Source organism: Rhinopithecus bieti, unplaced genomic scaffold (genome assembly GCF_001698545.2).
Source record: "Rhinopithecus bieti isolate Rb0 unplaced genomic scaffold, ASM169854v2 scaffold_1037, whole genome shotgun sequence".
NCBI lineage: Eukaryota > Metazoa > Chordata > Mammalia > Primates > Cercopithecidae > Rhinopithecus > Rhinopithecus bieti.
Window position 1 is genome coordinate 668516 of NW_016803268.1, and position 17610 is coordinate 686125.

Here is a 17610-nt window from a genome sequence, read left to right on the forward strand (position 1 = left end):
TTTTAGTCCCTTATTTGGCCCCGCCCACGTCCTGCTGATTGGTCCATTTTACAGAGCGCTGATTGGTATGTTTATAAACCTTTAGCTAGATAGAGAGTGCTGGTTGGTGTGTTTACAAACCTTTAGCTAGACAGAAAAGTTCTCCATGTCCCCCCCGACCCAGAAGCCCAGCTGCCTTCACCTCTCACGAAGCTGGTGGCTGTGGGGGCGTCAGTTGGTCTTGGGCTCCCGGGAGGACAGACCAAAGGCACATGTGTGCATGAAGAGCTGGTGGCTGTGGGTATATTGGTTGGTCTTGGGTTTCTGCCAGGTGAGTGTTTGCACCTGGGCCTGCACCCTGCTTCACCCAGCCGTCCGCATGGACACTTCAGGTTGTCGCGGGTATTCTTGTGCCTTGGTGCAGTCTCACCAGTTAGAGCATAACTTCCTCAGGGCAAGGCTGCCCCAGACGCCCGGGGTGCTCCCTGCGTCTCCATCCAGTGCTTTCCTGTCTCAGTTATTAGATGCTCATCAAACACGAGGCCACTAGAAGGTAGAAGACCTTGGCTAGAGTCCTGAGACCTCGTGTGTGTGGTGTGCCTGTGTGAGTCTGTGCCCATCCCACATGCCACTCTTTAATAAGAGCAGATTTTGGACCCCAGAAGACATCTGTTGTGGAATTTATAGGCACGGACTGTTAGGCCAACTTTCCTTCTGCTGATGAGAAGCCAGTCGCATGCTTCTGCAGCCTCACCGTGACAGGTGGGGCTCAGGTGGCCTGGGCAGTGGTGAGACACAGGACTGTGTGGTGTTGCTCCTCCTGGCTGCAGCAACTTTTCTAGACTATTTTTATGGCTTTCTTTATCAGACTGAGTCTTTCCGACTTAGGTGGAGAAGAAGGGTATAAGAATTCTCAAGTTAGAGAAGAATTGCTTTATGGTCATTATTTCTACAACTGTATGATTGGGAGTTTGGGTGAGGAAGGGCTAGACCAGTGACTTTTTAAATTAGATTTACTTGGAAAACATTTTAAAAATTGCAGCCTTTACCCCCAGACACATAGAATCCATAGTGTCCTGAGGTGAGTATGTGTAGGGCACACTGTGGGTCAGTGGCGTCTTGGAGGCACTGGGGTGCAGCTGTCGTGTGGCCCTTCTCTTGGTCCTGTTTGCATTTGGGGCCTGTTGTTTATTTCTAGTGGGTGGTGCGGGCCAGGCAGGGTAGATGGGCATCCTCCCTTCTCCGTAGTGACACACTGGGCACATCTTCTCAGAGTAACCAACTGGGAGCTGGAATCTTCTGTATTTAGAGGCCAGTGTCCTGTCCGTGTCCCCCTCCCCTTCATACTGTGGTCACACCATCAAATGTTACTAATATCAGATGTCGACGTAGCTGTTTTCTCAGGAGTTCTTGGATTCTGAAGCACACTGGGACTCTGGGGCTGGAGAAGGTGGCGTGCCCAGCCTCCGTGTCCAAGCCCGTTCCTTCTTTCTTGTGCTCATGCTGCTCCTTTCGGGAGAGGCCTTTTAGTGTTGCTGGAGCTGGGACTGGTGGCCAACGCCATGTTTCTGTTCTGAATGGTGTGTTTGAAAACCTGTTGGTGGTAGTGAAGTGGAAAGAAAAAGGAGTCTGAACTTGGCATACTGTTGGGTTCCTGTGCTGTCAGGAAGTGGAAAGTCTGCAGAGGAGAAAATGGACACTTTCTTCTAGAAATGGACTAATTAACTTGTAGGTTAGCAGACTGAAAGAGCCTGGAGCATTCTATATGTTAGGGCCGAAGGATCCAGCCAGTCATGGCCACTCAGCTGGGCCTTGTCATGAAACCCTCTTGAAGGGGAGGTCTCCTTACTGTCTTTCTTTTTCATTTCTGAATTACTCTTGTCCATAAGCTTGATCTTATGGTGAATGTCCATCTGTTCCAAAGAATTAAGCTGAATGGATCAAAAGGGTAGAATGCTCAGAGGCCAAGGGACAGCTGTTTTTCTTATGGCAATGCTCCTACATAATGTATTGTGTGTGTCATTATATTTTGTGTCACATTATAATGTGTGTCCACATATTTTGTGTGTGTGTGACATAGGGTCTCACTCCGTCACCCACGGCTGGAGTGTGGGGCTGTGATCAAGCTCCCTGCCTGGACCTCACAGGCTCAAGTGATCCTCCTGAGTAGCTGAACTCACGGCCATGTACCACCATGCCTGATTTTTTTGTTTTTTGTAGGGATAGGGTCCCACTGTGTTGCCCAGGCTGGTCTTGAACTCCTGGGCTCAGACCATACTGTGACAGAGTGTGAATGGGGGTGAATGTGTGATTGGTAAGGTTTCGGGTATGGTGGTGACATAGTATAAAAATATAAAAACCATACGTGTCACTCTAGAGAATTTGAAGAATATTGAGAAGTATCAGGAAGAAAGTCAAGACCCGAGCTTGGCTTTGAAGAATGAATAGGCGTTTGCCAGGTGGACACAGTGGAAAAGGGCTTTCTAGGAAGATGGACAGGGACCCTCCTGAACTGGAATCCGTTTGCGGTTGCTCAGAGGCTGGGGAGGCAGCCAGGTGGTGGCACTCAACACAGTTCATGCCACGGCGATGGGTCCTGAGGTCACAAATAGCGGCTACCAGCCTGGAGAAACACTGGAGTGTGTCCCATGTAGGGCTGGGAGCTTTTGTCCTGTGAAGCTTTTATTTTCCAGGGGTGTGTGTGTGTGTGTGTGTGTGTACGGCGTCACGATGTACAACATGAATATATTGCTTGTTAGCCCAGTGACTTCTGCACACCAGACTGAGGTGTCAGTAAGAAGTGAATCAGATGTGGCAGATTCTCGCCTTAGCACTGTGGGGAATAAGTTGATGATGTGTGTGGCTGGAGGTGGAGATAAGTAAGTTGTTATGATGATGTAGGTAAAGAAATATGGAGACACTCTTGAACTGGAAATCAGGGCGGTGGCCGTAGGGAGGAGTGACAGTGATGGGCAGCAGCTGGAATGGACAGGATTTATAAGTGGGCTTTTCGTAGGGAGGAGGAGGCAGCTGGTTTCTGGCTTGGAGGCTAGTTAGAGAGTAGCGCCCTGCAGCAGGGCGGGGGTACAGGAAGGAGTGAGGTGAGGGCTCTGTGTGTGCACAACCTGTGTGAGGAGAGCTGAGCTCTGTGGGAACATTGTCTCTGACTGATAGCGTCTCTGGTTGGACATTGGTGCAGTGGTTTCAGCGGGTTCAGCTCTGATGGGCAGAGCTGAGATTCAGCAGCAGGTTGTTAAAGCCAGAGGCAGGTGAGAGTGCCAGGCAGTGGCTGAAGACATTGAGGGAGGAGGTGGAGGAAGGAGACCTAGCAAGTGAAACAGAATGGAAAGGAAGTTTACAAGGGAAGCTGGGAATGGTGGAGCGGAAGCCTGGGAAGAGAGAGTGGTCTGTAGGCTCAGTGCTACTGCCAGACCATGTTAGATGAGTGCCAGTTATGTTCCGTGTTTCTCACAAGAAACATGGAGGTGGCATCTCTTCAGGGCTGTCGTGGGGGTTGAATGAGGCGATGTGTGGAGAGCACAGAGTGGGCGTGCGTGGGTGTGTGATCACCATGGTGTGGCCAGTGGTGGTGATGGGAGGGGCAGCCCCTCAGCGGCTGGCTCTCTCTTCAGCCCGTGCAGTCTGCCAGGACTCTTCCAGACACGGGCCGTGTCGCTGAACAACGCGGAGCTGGTGCAGGCGTGGGTAAAGATGTTCATCCAGTCGCACGCACCGGCCAGCTGGCTCGTATTTATCTTCTGTACTTTGCCTTTGCTGCTTGAGAGTTCTGTAAACAATTCTTAATAAACAAAGAGGCAGGTTTTATGTGGAAACTTCTGGGAGAGGAGAGAATTTCACTGAATGCAAACAGGAGGAAGGAGCAGATGTAAATCCTGGGCGTCCGGAAGCAGGGTTGAGTCAGCGGCGCCTTGGTCTTAGAAGGAGGCTGGGATGGATAGGTTGAGCCTGGAGTGGCCATTTCTGTTTCTCCGCCTGCGCACCCACTTCCAAGGCTTACAGGGGCTTCCTTTGTGACGTAGGGGGAAGCACAGTGGCAAGAGGAGAGCACAGGCAGGGCTGACGAACGTGGTGACTCTCAGAAAGAAACTGTGTAAGGTCATATGTAAGGAGCAGACTCCCTTTGTCTTAAGGAAGAAATAGAATTCATTTTGGTGATGTTTCTTTTGCTACAGTGGCCAGCCATCAGGTTGCGTTAATAAAATGGAAAAGTAGTGTTTCAAGATGGTGGACAAGTCTAGCTGGGCAGGGACAGAGCCTGCAGTGTGGAATGCTTGCCAGTCAGCCATTCATCCAAGGGGCATTTGTTGACTTTTGTCCTTATTGAAGGACAACGCACCTGCTGTGTACTAGAACATCTGAGCATGAGAGTGAGAATCCCATGCTTCAGGGATGTTGCTGTTCTCTCAGAAGCTGTGTAGTCCCTTCCCTCCCCCAACCCCCATTTACATTCTGTTCATTGCATCTTAGACGTTGAGCTGTACAAATCATTGTGGGCTCATATTCTAAATCAAAAGAACACTACACATTCAGGGACAGTGGTGTATTTTTATTTGTTTATTTTTTTTTTGAGGTGGAGTCTTGCTCTGTCGCCCAGGCTGTAGTGCAGTGGCGTGATCTTGGCTCACTGCAACCTCTGCCTCCTGGGTTCAAGTGATTCTCCTGCCTCAGCCTCCCGAGTAGCTGGGATTACAGGTGCCCGCCACCACACCTGGCTAATATTTGTCTTTTTAGTAGAGAAGGGGTTTCACCATGTTGGCCAGGCTAGTCTCGAACTCCTGACTTTGTGATCCACCCACCTCGGCCTCCAAAAGTGCTGGGATTACAGGCGTGAGCCACCATGCCCGGCCTATGATAGTGGTATATTTTTAAAGGAAAGAATGTTGTGTTGGTTATTGAAGAAGTTTGTTTATTTGTTTATTTATTTATTTAGAGATGGAGTCTTGCTCTGTCACCCAGGCTGGAGTGCAGTGGCACAGTCTCTGCTCACTGCAAGCTCCGCCTCCCGGGTTCACACCATTCTCCTGCCTCAGCCTCCCCAGCAACTGGGATTACAGGCGCACGCCGCCACACCCAGCTAAATTTTTTCTATTTTTAGTAGAGACGGGGTTTCACTGTGTTAGCCAGGATGGTCTCACTCTCCTGACCTTGTGATCCGCCCGCTTCAGCTTCCCGAAGTGCTGGGATTACAGTCGTGAGCCACTGTGCCCGGCCAAATAATTTTATTTTAATTAATTAATCTATTTTTTTGAGATGGAGTCTTGCTCTGCCGCCCAGGCTGTAGTGCAGTGGCATGATCTTGGCTCACTGCAACCTCTGCCTCCTGGGTTCAAGTGATTCTCCCACCTCAGCCTCCCGAGTAGCTGAGATTACAGGTGCCCACCACCACACCTGGCTAATTTTTGTATTTTTATTAGAAATGGGGTTTCACCATGTTGGCCAGGCTGGTCTCAGACTCCTGACCTCAGGTGATACATCTACTTTGGCCTCCCAAAGTGCTGGGATTAGAGGCATGAGCCACTGCACCTGGCTGATATTGAAGAATTTTAGACCTTTCAAACTAAAGAGGTTTTAAAAAGATGTCAAATCAGTGCCCTTGTTTTATTTCCCCCCCTTAATACTTCAAAGTAAAATAATCATTTTAGAAAACCTGGCATCATATGATTTCTAGAGTTTTTTTTTTTTTTTTTTTTTTGGAGTCACGTTCTGTCTCCCAGGCTGGAATGCAGTGGCACGATCTCAGCTCACTGTAACCTCTGCCTCCTGGGTTCAAGCAGTTCTTCCGCCTCAGCCTCCCGAGTAGCTGGGATTACAGGCATGCGCCATCACACCCAGCTAATTTTTTTGTATTTATTGTAGAGATGGGGTTTCGCCATGTTGGCCAGGCTGGTCTCAAACTCCTGACCTCAAGTGATCCTCCCGCGTTGGCCTCCTAAAGTGCTGTGATGACAGGCGTGAGCCACCACCCCGGACCCTAGACATTTCAATTATGTCTTTTCTACTCTCAAAAAAGTTTTAGAAAAACTTGTATGGTTCTGTAAGTTGTAGTATGTAAGAGGTTTACAGTTCCATATAGAGATTTGGATCAATTTTGAAAACGGAATTGGAAATCTGATCGTCCCTGCACGAATCCTTAGGCCGCCTTGCGAGTGTTGCTGTTGTAAAGATACTGTGTCTTTTGATCCATGAATGTGGGACTTCCCCACTTATGTAGGTCTTCAGTTTCTTTCAGCAGTGTTTTGTGGCTACAGGGTGCAAGTTTTACACTTCTTTGGTTAAATTTGTTGCTAAATATTCTTTTTGATGCTGTTTTAAATGGAAATGTTTCCTTCATCTTTTTCAGATTGCACATTGCTTGTGTATGATGATGATACAGCTGACTTTTGTATATTGATCTTGTATCATGCACCTCTGCTGAGTTGATTGACTGACTGATTGAAGACCTGGTTGCGTACCAAGAGATGGTTCTTCATGGAGTTGTATCTGATTCTGAGGTTCCTGCTTAGCAAAAGACAGGCTGGTAACAGGTGTCCTGACATCCGCCGCCACTTGGATTATTCATTTTGTAGAAACAGACAGTGAGTGTTGGGAGAGGCCACACATAACTAAGTGATTGTTGAGTAGGAGCTTCACACTGAATGAAATGGCCGCTTCCCGGATTTCTCCGTCTTCTCTGTTTCCCAGTGTCCATGACGCTGATCATAAAATGGTGAGGCCAGCAGTGAGCTCCAGAGACAAGTAGATCACAATATATTCATGGTTTCTTTTGAGTTTTGCCATGAGAGTGTGGTGCTGATTGGAATTCTGTGGGTTTACTAAGAGCTAGAAGTAAATTGGTTATCTGTGTGCCTGATTTACACTTTCTAAAAGGTTGGTCTTATGTCTTTGTTGGTCAGGATTTCAGATGTGTGTGTGTGTGTGTGTGTGTGTGTGTGTGATGTTTAAGTGACCATCAGAGCTTCTCGTTCCCTTTCGAGGCTTGTTTTAGTGAATCCAAGCAGGGAGTTGGCATTTGTTGCTCAGGGAGCTTGTGAACTCCACCGGCGCTGGCTGGGGTCCTGTGGAGCGTGGGGAGCCAGGTGCTGCTTGGAGTCTTGTGGAGCCTCCTGTGGGAGGGAGGCAGGTATGGCACAGTCCTGCATTGTCTGTCCTTCCTGCAGCTTCTCCTGGTGTGTTATTGGGACTCTTCTCCCTGTTGGCTTTTGTGTCACTTTCTCTAGTTTGATTTCATGCCTTTGTCCTCCTAATTTTCAGATATTTCCCAGTTTCTGATCTACAGCTTCCTTTTTTTTTTTTCATTATAGCTGTGTGTCTGTTTACTTTCAAACACAAACTGTTTTTGCCATTCCCCTGGATCTGGTGAGGAAGGGAAGGTTCTGGCAGGAGTTGGATGCCTTCTCTGAGGACTGAAGGTTCTCTTGCCTTCCATAGTTGGCTTTTGTTCTTTAGCAAAGGAGTTTGATTCCTATCAGGTCAGGCATTGTGGAAAGGGAAGAACGGTTGTGTGAAATTATTTCTTCTCGTTCTCATTCTGCATTCATCCATTTTGCACCTTCTTCTGCTAAATGGTATAAAGAGAATTGTTTAGGAACATTTTGTTTCCTGTTTCATTTTTCCCTGTAGTAAAAAGAAACATTTGCATTGAAGAAGGAAACCTGGTTTTCCTTCTAGCTCCTCCCCATGCTCACCTCAGTTCTGGTTTGCTTAGTTGCCTTTATTCCCTCGAGCCTTCTCTTTCACTTTAAATCAGAGAAAACAAACAAGTAGCACCCCACCCTTAAGAAACACCAAAAACAGGAAACAAATAACTGCACCTTCTCTGCCCTCAGCCCAAAAAAACGAAGGGGCCGGGTGTGTTCACTGGAAGGAGGCCAGGGTTAGGAGACTCGCCTGATCAGAGTGATAGGTGGCCTGTCCGCACCAGCTGGCCTTGGCATTGGGGGCTCCTGGCACCATTGTGGGAGTGGAATCCAATTGGTTGTGTCTTTTCTTGACTGAGAACTAAAATGAGATGAGGCTGGATCATAGGTCTTTAGTGTTCCGTTTAAGTCCTCTAGAGTTACATTGTACGGAGATTTTTAAGCCATAATAATAGCAGGTGCATATTCATGGTTTTTACATTTCCAGTTTCAAGACTGACTGTGGTGAAGAGTGTGGGCTCTGGAGCCAGCCTGGTTTCAAGTCTTGGCCCCACATTTAGTCAATGTAAGCTTGACTAAATTTCTCACACCCCTGGGGCCTCAGTGTTCTCATCTGCAAAGGGGAGATAATAATGATGCCTACTTTGTGGGATTATTGTGAGGATAGAGTGAGTTGATAGTAGATAAAGCCATATGAAATTATCAATATTGGACTTTCTTTTTTGGACTTTTTTTTTTTAATTTGAGCTTTTTAAAAAATAATTTGTGTCTTCACTTAGAGTTGTAAGAAATCCTTGCGAGCCCCTTGTACACTTTGGCCGTCTCCTCCTCTCTTCCAGTGGTAACACACTGGAGAACTGTGCCCTTAATAGAACGTCACAGCCGGGATGTGGACACGGTATCGCTGACCAGTCTTAACTCAGGTTGCCTGAGGTTTACTTGTACGTGTGAGAGAGAGAGACTGATTGATTGATTGGAGTTCTCTGCAGGTTTGCCACTGAGGGCTCCCATCCCCGCCGTGTTGCTGTACTGAATAGTTCCACAACCACAAGGATCTGCCCTTTGCCCTTTCCTAGCCATATTTGCCTCTTCCATCCCATCTCCCCACCCTGGTCCCTAACCCCTGGAACCACTGATTTGTCCTCCATTTAAAGAATTGGTCATAAGAATGTCGTATACATGGAATCATAGAATTGTGACTTTTTCGACTGGCCTTTTGCTCAGTGTAATGTTTGCTCTGTTTGCTGCTGAGTGGTCTGCGTGGTGTGGGTGGACGGCAGCTTAGTATCTGTCTACCCATTGTGAGAAACACACATTCACCCGTCCAAACCCAAAGAATGGACTTGGAGACACACAGAACAGCGGAAGTAAGACTTTCTTCTTTTTCTTTCTTTCTTTCTTTTTTTTTTTTTTTTTTAAGACAGAGTTTTGCTCTTGTCACCTAGACTGGAGTGCAGTGGCTTAATCTCGGCTCACCACAACCTCCACCTCCTGGGTTCAAACGATTCTCCTGCCTCAGCCTCCTAGTAGCTGGGATTACAGGCATGCACCACCACGCCCGCTAATTTTGTACTTTTAGTAGAGACGGGGTTTCTCCATGTTGGTCAGGCTGGTCTCGAACTCCCAACCTTAGGTGATCTGCCTGCCTCAGCCTCCCAGAATGCTGGGATTATAGGCATGAGCCACTCTGCCCGGCCAGGAAACAAGATTTTTTTTTTTTTTTTGAGACGGAGTCTCGCTCTGTCGCCCAGGCTGGAGTGCAGTGGCGCGATCTCGGCTCACTGCAAGCTCCGCCTCCCGGGTTCACGCCATTCTCCTGCCTCAGCCTCCCGAGTAGCTGGGACTACAGGCGCCCGCCACTGCGCCCGGCTAATTTTTTGTATTTTAGTAGAGACGGGGTTTCACCATGGTCTCGATCTCCTTACCTTGTGATCCGCCCGTCTCAGCCTCCCAAAGTGCTGGGATTACAGGCGTGAGCCACCGCGCCCGGCCGAAACAAGATTTTTAATGGCAGTCTTGCAAGATCGGGTGCCTGGTAGGCAGGCACACCCGCAGCAGCCACAGCAGGTAGCTTATCTCCCAGCATGCAAGTCACTCCCCCAGTTCCTCTTTGGTTGGGTACTATGGGGTTGCAGTCTTCCCGGAGGTCGCCTGAGTTTCGTTATCCCCCTTATAAGGTTGTACCCCGTCCCCTTACCTGCGTAAGTTTTTATTTCCCAGTGCTGAAACTTTCTTCCCATTTGTGGGTTGACCCTCCTTTGCATTTTGTTCTTTATTGTGGCCTTCCCGGTGTGTGAGCTGTGCGGTTTGTTCCCTCCGCAGGCTGGCCGCCAGTGCGCAGACTGATCACGCCTGGAAAATGGACCTTAAAATGTTTTCTTACACCATCGAAGCACATCTGGGCTGATTCCAGTTTCTGGTGCTTATGAATAAAACAGCTATGAACAACTGAGTGGGGGTTATGGGACCATTTTTGACCTGTAGTAATGGTGGGCTCACGTGGCTGAGTCGAGTTAGGTCAGGTGCTGAGTGCCTGCTGCTGCACGTTAGGTGTTTCTGCCTGAAAGCAGCAGGCACCATCTTGTCCTTTTCGGGTTCACTCTGACCACACATCTCATACTTTCTCTGTGCATGTATTTGAAGTTACTGAAAAGGTATATATCAGGAAAGCCGCAGCTCTGCACTACTCTCTTAAAACCCATCTGTGTGCTCCTGTACTCACTGGGTTTCGTGAAAGGAATGTACAGCCGCCGTTGTGTGGGAAGTAGGGAAAAGACAGACCTGACCCTGAGACAGGCTGGTGTGACTGCAGTTTGGAGCCCAGGCTAATGGTGCTAGTTAGTCAGCCAGTGTCGGGGGCAGACGCCCATCGTCAGTGGCTCCCCTGTGGACTCTCCCACTCAGCCTAACGCGAGTGAAAATCATCGTTTGCATACGGTCATGATTGAAAAAGTGCTCTGGCTAACAGCGTTTTGAGACCAAGGCCACTGTAGGGACCAGTCTTTGCTAACATGGACTCCTGGGCTCTGCGGGTGTTGGGAGGGAGCTGAGGGGCCTGAGCTCACAGCTGTGAAACCAGATTGGCCCTTGGTTGTCTGAAGGAGCAGGCGGTGTGGGGCAGCCACAGGCCTCATGGTTTTTCTTTGCTGTCAGTTGGAGTTAGTCAGTGTGGATAAAAAGAATTGCTCATCTTAGCGGACTGAAGACTATGGTTAGCAATTGTAGATCTCCTGATTGAAAAAAGTGATAATTGATGTGCCCTGATAGGAAGAAAGAAAAACAGAAAAAGTGATTAAGGTGGGAGTGAATTAAACATTCATAGAGTTGTGTAGGTCACAGTCTCCTAAAACTTGTGATTCTCTTAGGAGAGAAAAGAGAGATTCTGTAAAAAAACGTTAGCATCTTGAACTTCCGTTCCTTTCCAAAAATAAGCATCAGGTCTGCCCAGCTTCCTTCCCAGGGAGAGTGTCATTCTGTTTCGGACGGTGCTTGTGGCCCTGACTGTTTGTTGAGAGCCTGCATAAAGCAGCTGTCATACAGCAAAGCAAGGGGAGAGCCGATGACGTTGGAAGAACTGGGGTGCGATTGGGTCCGTGCGAATATCGTGTTATTACTTGACAATGGTTTGGATATTTATTCTTAGACAGGGTCTCAGTCCCTTGCCCAGGTGGAGTGCAGTGGTGCCATCCTAACTCACTGCAGCCTTGGGCTTCTGCGCTGACGTGATCCTCCCACCTCGGCCTCTTAAAGTTCTGGGATTATAGGTTTGCCCTGGAACTCTTTCTTCTTATGTAACTGTAACTTTTTACCCATTGATTGTATTAAATAATTTTCTTTCCCTATCCCTAATATGGCAGCTAGCCCATTAAAGGAGTTGGTGAGAGTAAGGAGTCTAGAGTAGTAAGAGAAATTTAAAACCTTGCATTGCTCCACCATTCGGAGAGAACTGCCATTAGTATTAAAAATATCTCCTGGTTTTTCTAACACAGAATGCGTGTAGCAGACGTCCTCAGCATCTGGGATTATCATCTTGTCCTGTTGCCATTTCTGTAGGTAGAAGCATCTCCCTGTTGTTTTACCTGGATTATGGTTTTGGTTGTGCCTATGTGCCGACCCTCACCCCCACCTCCAGACGTGGATGGGTGATGGTCCATGACTTCCCTGACTCCCTGGTCCCATCATCACACACTGACTCTTCCTATCTCCATGGGCTCTGTCTGCACTCGGCCTCCACAGACCTGTTGATTTCTGAGTTGCTGTAGACATGAGCTGACAGTAAGAAGTGTCGCCTGGTGCTTGTCTGTTTGACAACATAGCTTGTTTATAGTTGTGGTGATGGTTTTGATGTGAACATGTATTCTAAATGAAGTTTTTTTTCATACCTTAGAACCTTTCTTTACTCGGGAGGCTGAGGTGGGAGGACCCCTTGGGCCCAGGAGGTCGAGGCTGCAGTGAGCTGTGTTTGCACCACTCCATCCCAGCCTGGGCAACATAGTGAGACCCTGTCTCTTAAAAAAAAAAATCTTTGATGTTTATTCCAAATATTTTAGAGGCTCTGGATTGGTATTGTCTTCCAGAAATAATGGGATCAGTTATTGAGATTTTCTCTTAGTCAGAAAGAAAAGACCTTTAGACCAGAATTTTCTCTTCCCAACTTGCTTTTAATACCCTGCAGGACCCTAAGACAACAGAAAACTTAGTTTTGTTTTACTTTACCTGATTTGGGCCCAATTTTTTCATATATGTGAAACAGCAGTTGGATTAAAGCAGTAGTTCTCACTGGCGTGTTTTCCCCTTCTGCCGATATCATCTGGAGACATTTTTGGTTGCCAGGATTTGCTGGGTGGCCCTTTTGGCACCTAGGAGACCAATGCTGCTCAATCCTGTTGCGCGCTGAACCCAGATGCCAGTGGCACTGAGCGTGCGAATTGTTTGACTCACAGTGCTTTGAGCACCCTCAGGACTCGGGGGGTCGATGCTGGGGTTCCTTGCTGGCTTCCTGCTGCTGATACTCTTCCCCTCTCTGAGCGGTTTTACGGAAAGCTTCGTGGCACACTTGCTGCTTTTCACTGAAACCAGGCTGCTTATTCACATTTATTTTTATTGATGGATTGATTGAGGCTGGAGTGCAGTGGTGTGAGTAGCTCTGGTCACAGGAACACGCCACCATGCCCGGCTAATTTTTTGGATTTTTTGTAGAGATGGGGACTCACTGTGTTGCCTAGACTGGTCTCCAACTTCTGGGCTCAAGCAGTCCGCCTGCCTTAGCCTCCTGAAGTGCTGGGATTGCAGGCGTGAGTCCGCACACCCAGCACACGTTTATTTTTAATGGTCCTTGAGGTTAATGGTAGCTTTGAACAATCCTGTCCAGGAGAGTAAGGACGGAAAAACCTCACTCCATCTTTGCAAAACACACATGTCATGAGTGTTGCTCAGGAAACACACGATTCTCTTGGATGCTAAGTGCAGAGCTGGGGAACCTGCACCAGCAAGCCCTGTCCTGGGAGCTGCCTTCAATCCTGTCTGTGCTTCCCTCCCTGGTTCTGCACACGGAAGTGTGTGGAGTTGGAGGAGAGCCTGATGTTTGGATGTTACTGAAGTAACATGGGTGTGGATTTTTTTTTTCTTCCCCCGTTGAGACTGGTTTGTTTTATTCTTGGAGCCCCCAGAGCTCTTCAGGGAGATTATATAGTTTTATTCAGCTGCTTTTTTTTTTTTTTTTTTTTTAAAGATGAGTCTTGCTCTGTCACATAGGCTAGAGTGCAGTGGCACGATCTTGGCTCACTGCAACCTTCGCCTCCCGGATTCAAGTGATTCACCTGCCCCAGCCTCCCAAGTAGTTGGGGTTCCAGGCACACGCCACCACACCTGGCTAGTTTTTGTATTTTCAGTAGAGAGGGGTTTTGCCCTGTTGGCCAGGCTGGTCTTGAACTCATGACCTCAAGTGACCCACCCATCTTAGCCTCCCAAAGTGCTGGGATTACAGGCGTGAGCCACTGTCCACGGCCTTATTCAGCTTTCTAAAAAATGGTACTGCAGTATAATCTTTCCTCTTAAAATACTCAGTGGAAATGAAAACCACCTTATCTTGTTTTGTACCTTTTGTGTAGTTTACAACTTAATGTGCTTCTTAAACTTAAAATTAGCCTTTTAAGGTAGGGCACGGTGGCTCATGCCTGTAATCCCAACACTTTGGGAGGCCGAGGTGGGCGGATCACCTGAGGTCAGGAGTTCAAGACCAGCCGGGTGTGGTGGTGGGTGCCTGTAATCCCAGCTACTCGGGAGACTGAGGCAGGAGAATCGCTTGAACCCTGGAGGGGAGGTGGAGGCTGCAGTGAGCTGAGATTGCACCACTGCACTCCAGCCTGGAGGACAAGAGCGAAACTCTGTCTCAAAAAAGAAAAAGCCTTTTAAAAAACTTACCTTATTGGTAATGTTTTGTTTATGTGGCAAGACTACCCACTTGGTTTATTTGGTTTCTTATGTATAAAAAGCTCCAGAGCCTCTAAAATCTGGTTTTATGGTGATTTCACAAGATTGTATCAGTGTCATTTGCTCTGTTTTTGTATTGGACTTTGGATTTACCTTTAAGTTGTTGCAATTGCTGCATTTTGATGTGAAAGTATTTGATGAATGACGATAAGTTTTGGCCTTGGCACAGTGACTAAGAGCTGAGCAGTGGGTTATGGGAGAGGAAGGGAGATGGAATAAACCGTGTGGACCAAATGGAGGGAGACGAGAGCTATGAAAGAACTGAGGCTGAAATTATTATTGACATGAGCTAATTTCACTCTCTTGTTTCAGAATATACTCAGCCCTGCTCTGGGACACACCTCCATTGGATTTAAAAGACAGTCCTCATCAGCACTGACTTTCAGCTATGGAATCGGTAAATATTCGCTGCATTCTGTTTATGTTATTGTCATTGGTTTGGAAAAATAAGTATCAAAATAATGCGTGAGTGTCCAGGCTGGTGTTCTTGGACTTGATAGAGTTTTGTCCAAATGTTTTGAATTTTGTTCTGGAATTCACTTAGTGTTTTCCGAGTGGTAACAGGTGAGCTTTTTTGGATTAATGAATGGGATCCTTGGTGTCACAGTGAGAAGAAATCTGCTGAAAAATTAAATAGTTTGTTAATAGCCTGTAAAAGTTTATTTCCTCTCGTCTTCCTTTACTTTTCTTCATCCTAGGATGGGCTGAAGATGACCGAGATCCCCCCGTGCTGTGTGTTGTGTGCTCTGCGCATGTCGTGGTAACTAACAGTTTGCATGAGGATTCTGTGTCCTGGGAGCTGTTCTGCTCTTGTTGGATCCTGGTGGTCTCTCCAGGTTGTCCTGTGCTTCTGGGCACAGTGTTGCTGCGGAGCCCTCTAGATGCTCTTCTGGCTTTTCCTTGGAGCTGGAGGCCAGTGTGTGTGGTAGGCAGGTACGGAGTGGGAGCCTGGCTCGCCAGCCCTGACTCCTTGCCTCCTCCTGGGTGTGACAGGCATGTTTTTTGAGAGGAGGGGCAGCAGTCTCCATAAAGACTTTGGCCTTAGCTCTGACCAAGCACGTGGTGCTGGAGGGCAGAGTCCTCCCGTCTTCGGGAGACGCGTGGTGACTGGCAGGTTATTTTCTCTGATATGTGGGTTGACAGCAGTTGAAGAGAAAACTTGGCTAATTTAAATTTTCATATTTTGGCCAGGTGTGAGTCAGGGTTTTAAAGTGAACAGTCCAAAAATACATGATCTGTTTTGTGTTGTTACTCCTAGCAAACATGAAAGAACCTTTCCTGCAGCTTGTTTCGAGAGCTTCGCAGTTCGGTGTATCCGTCCTTAATCTCCGTCACCTAGAGTCAGGCCACTTTAAGATACACCTGACTGCTTTCTTTCATATGACTGAATTCTTTCCTTGGAAATGGAGGTGAGGTTTGAAGGAAAGGGAATCATCTGAGATATCCCTGAAAATAGGTCTAGAATTGTCTTCTCTTAATCTGCGGGATGGTTCGCAGTTAGAAGGAAGCTAGCCTGGGTAGTGGGCATGTTTGTGGGTCCAGTGAGATGTTTTTGAAGATCTGGAGGTGGACTGAGCCCGGCTGTGATCATAGGGGTGCCATGGAGGGGCCAAGTACACGGGAAAAGGGGGGCAGCGATGAGGGAGCACCCCACACCCCAGGGTCTGAGCTGTGCTTTCTCGTGAAAAGGATACTGCTGACCTTAATGGATGACAAGGAAAAGCAAAATGCTGCATTTTCTTTCTTTTCTTAAATTTTTTTTTTTTTGTAGAGACAGAGTCTCGTTATGTTGTCCAGGCCTGTGTTGAACCCCTGCCCTCAAGCAGTCCTCCTGCCTTAGCCTCCCAAAGTGCTGGGATTACAGGTATGAGACACCACACCTGGCCAAAATGCTGCTTACTAGTGTGAAAAATAAAATTATTAATAAACAATTAGTGGCCAGGCACGGTGGCTCACGCCTGTAATCCCAGCTCTTTGAGATGTGAAGGTGGGTGAATCACTTGAGGCCAAGAGTTCGAGACCAGCCTGGCCAATATGGTGAAACCCCATCTCTGTTAAAAATGTAGATACTAGCCAGACGTGGTGGCGAATGCCTGTAATCCCAGCTAGTTGGGTGGCTGAGGCAGGAGCATTGCTTGAATTGGGAGGTGGAGGTTTCATTGAGCCAAGATCACAGCACTGCACTCCAGCCTGGGCGACAGAGCAAGACTCTGTCTTGTGGGGGGGGGGGGGGGGGGGGGGATTATGGATAGATTCAGAATACATGCTTCTCTGATTACAGGGGAACAAGCTGTCAGCAACTCTGCTGATAGGACCTGGAATTGGCCTAAATGTCTGGCACTGTAGTGGATTGAGAAGAATAGATGTGCTGCTACTTAGGTTTGATGACGTAGGAAATGTTGGCATTTGTGACCATGCCACAGTAATAATCTAAGGTGTTTCATGCCATTTGTCACTTTTGTGAACTATAAATACTCAGTATTGAATTTTGTCTTTGTTTGTCTGTGGTAATTAGATTGAATAAGATGAAGGCCCTTAGCATGAGGTCTGTTTTGGCCACCAGGGAGACTGCAGTGTTGCTACAGAGAGGCCCTCCTGAGCAGAGATTGGGCGCAGTGTGGCCATTGGTGCCGTGACCCACATGGGCATGGGAGGACCTCCTGAGGACCACGCTGAGGCTTGTTCTCCATTGTTCTTTTTGGTTTTTTTTTTTTTTTTTTTTTTTTTTTTTGAGACGGAGTCTAGGTCTGTTGCCCAGGGCCTGGAGTGTAGTGGTGCCATCTCGGCTCACTGCAACTCCACCTCCCAGATTCAAGAGATTCTCCTGCCTCAGCCTCCTGAGTAGCTGGGATTACAGGTGCTTGCCACCATGACCAGCTAATTTCTGTATTTTTAGTAGAGATAGGGTTTCACTGTTGGCCAGACTGGTCTTGAATGCCTGTTTGCCATTGTTTTATCTGGCATTAAAATGCAGGGTTTGAAAAAGAGAATAGCTGGCCAGTTGCAGTGGCTCCCGCCTGTAATTCCAGCACTTTGGGATGGGGTGGGTAGATCACTTGAGCTCAGGAGTGCGGGACCAGCCTGAGTAACATGACAAGACCCCCCCGTCTCTACAAAAAATACAAAAATTAGCCAGGCATGGTGGCATGTGCCTGTGGTCCCAGCTACTTGGAGAGGCTGAGCGGGGAGGAAGGATCACTTGAGCCCGGGAGGTTGAGGCTGCAGTGAGCTATGATCGCACCACTGCACTCCAGCCTGGACCACAGGGTGAGACCGTGTCTCAAGCAAATAAAGAAGAATTTTCCAGGTTCTCTAATATTTTTAATTGGTATTTGTGTCATTCTTGTATTTCACTTTGATGACTTGAGGTGGAATGTAAGCAGTTTAGATGAGATCTACAGTCGCTTCTTCAGTACGCGGTGCTGTGCTCTTTTCTCCCGTCGGGCATGACTTAGGGGCCCAGCTTGGATGGATTCTAGGC

General features: G+C 47.7%; 1 protein-coding gene across 1 annotated transcript in view; it reads left to right on the plus strand.

The window, feature by feature from the left end:
- The first annotated feature begins 14441 nt into the window (after positions 1–14441).
- The window catches only part of ANKRD11 (ankyrin repeat domain 11), a 144633-nt gene continuing 141464 nt past the window's right edge, over positions 14442–17610 (plus strand). The window contains 1 exon segment of the mRNA XM_017871409.1: positions 14442–14526. The gene's annotated coding sequence lies outside the window, so the exon portion shown is untranslated.